This window comes from Asparagus officinalis, chromosome 7, assembly GCF_001876935.1.
Source record: "Asparagus officinalis chromosome 7, Aspof.V1, whole genome shotgun sequence".
In the NCBI taxonomy this organism is placed as follows: Eukaryota; Viridiplantae; Streptophyta; class Magnoliopsida; order Asparagales; family Asparagaceae; genus Asparagus; species Asparagus officinalis.
In genome coordinates, this window is record NC_033800.1 from 1,896,185 (window position 1) to 1,898,844 (window position 2,660).

The following is a 2,660-nucleotide window of genomic DNA, read 5'->3' on the forward strand; positions in this document are numbered from 1 at the left end:
CGCTATATTGCATTGTTGACTCAGCGGTTCTGGATTTTCAGGCACCGGCTTGACTTGAGTCAGAAACACATCTGAATTGGCCAAAGCTTCTTGTAAGGCCTCCCTGGTTTCCTTGGACAACCGCAGTAACTCATACAGCGTTATTCGTGCTGGAATGTTGGCTAGTTGAGCCATTATATCGAAGACTTGCGGAGTCTTCGAGCTTTCCGGTTTGTCTCTTCCAATCGGGCGGCTGAAACGAGACTGCTTCGGATTCTGCACCTCTTGGGGATTCTTCTCTTTTGGTTTATTCACCGGCTGTCGTAGAGCTTCTTTACCTGGTGTGCGACTCGTAATCACCCCCATCTCTGTGAGAGTTTTGGCTGGTCCCCGTTTATTCATCCCCTGCTCGCTAGGTGGTGGATAGTTGTAGTGATACTCATTTCCGCTTCGAGTTGTAAAAACTTCTTGTTCTTCTTCAGAGAGCGGGAACGCTATGATTCTTTCATCATCTTCTCCTGGGATAGCAGAGACTCCGCAGCAAGACTTTCCTTTCTCTTTGGACTTCTTCTCGGATGACGATCCAGCCCATTGTTCATCTTTAATCAGATCGGGGTGAACCCAGAGGATTTCGCCGTTTGGGGCTGTATGTGGCACAAGCTCTTTTTGGCGCTGTCCATGTGGGTCATCATTCACCGTCTTCATTCCCACCTTGGTGACGCGTTTTGGCTCGAACCATGTTGTGGGCACCGATCCAAAACTGATTGACACTGCGTTTGCTCCCACATTCTTGGCAGGCTTCGGGGTTATGACACCCACATCAATTAGCGCCTGGATCTTGTCCTTGAGGTGATAGCATGACTTCGTAGGGTGATGGACCGCTCTATGGTATGCGTAATACTTCGGATCCGTCACCTTGTTTGCTCCTTCTTGATCCACGATCGCCGGCAGCTGGATCTTGTTGTTCTCCAGCAGGTATTTGAAGATGCCGGGAACTTCGTCATCCTTGAAGGAGTACACTTTAGGAAACCTCGGCTCCGCAGATTTCTGCTTCTGAGGCCGTTGTTGCCATTGCCCTCGAGATTTGTGATCGGGTCCCGGCAATTCATCGCCTTGTTCCGGAATCTTTTGACGAAGGTATCGACTAACTCTCCGTCCTTCTGCTTCTCATCGAGCAACGATCCGATAGATATCTCGGTGTCGTCGTCGAAGAAGTTGGCCAGGAACTTGGTCTCCATGTCATCCCAGCTGTTCACGCTGCCTGGCTTGAGGCGGCGATACCAATCGAAGGCGGCTCCGCGAAGAGTGCCGACGAATGACCGCACCATCAGAGGCTCATTACCAGAGATCACCCCCAAGTGCGATTTGAAGTAAATCAAATGCTGGGTAGGTGAACCCATCCCATTAAACGGCGTGAAGTTAATTAGATTAAACTTCGCCGGATATGGGATCGATTCCCATTCTCTTGGGTATGGGCAAGGAATGCCTGTTTTCTTCGTCTCTTGAGCGGAAATCAATGTATTGATTTTGCTCTCGAGGTTTTTAATTTTTAGGCTTTCACCTGTATCTTCACTAGATTTCCCGTTACCACCCCCTGCATTGACGGGAGGATCATTGATATTATGAGCATTTGTATCCTCATCTTCCAGATTAACCGGGTTACGACGGTTCGGCTCGCCTTGCTGGTTCGCCAATGCTTGGATTTGTTGGTCATGCATTTCTCTCATGTTCTGCATGGCCATCTGCATCTCGAACCTGAAGTTTTCCTGTTGCTTAGCTAAGGCGTCTTCAAGCATCTTGGCAATTTGTTCCGCACTTATCATAAGTGCCCCGCGGGGTTGTCCCTCGCTGGATACCATATTATCTGATGCAACCGCGGAGCCGGCATCAGATTCTTCATCTTCTGAAGGGCGTCTTGTCCGAACCCTACCATAGGTTGCTCGCTCGATGGTTCCGGACTGCAGACGGGTTCTAGGCCGGGAGGCTCTCAGAATCGACTCGAAATCATCCCGTGCCGATGTCCCCTTGCTGGTCATGTTGGTAGTGACCCTTGAATGCTCACCATTTTCGACCATTGTTCTTCTTCTTTGGAAACGTCTAGTCCTTGGTTTTGGCATCTCCGCACTGAGTCTTTCAAAAACTGAAACTCTTTCGGGGACCGCCTTGATGCAGTTGCATTCAGACAATACCGCCCGAATGAGTTTGGAACAGGGGCATTGAATTTCCTGTTCTCGGGGACTCCTCTTCCTGGTTCTATTCGTACCCCCAGCACGATAGTACAACTCGTCATTTTGACAGTCGGAGTAACCTATCGTGTGCGGGCACGACTTCTCAGGTATAACACTATCACTATCAGATGATAATGTTTCCATCTGAGGTTGGATCGCCTTCTTTGGGCTTTCAAAAGTTACACGCCTCGAAACGTGCCTTTGTGGGCGCGAGTCTTCAGTGTGCTCTTGGACTTCGATGCGCAAATTGGTGCGCGCAGTTGCCTTGAGCTCTTTGTCATACTGGAGGTGACGGCGACCCCCAACGTGTTGAGTCGTTCTGGGCTTCTTCATTGGGCCCAAACGCTCGTGAACTGGAACTTTGCCTCTCTCGTCGGGAACTGGACCGAGGCGCTCCAAAACTGGCTTCCTCCTTCGGGATGATTCTGCATGATCTCCCGGAGAAGCTATTGG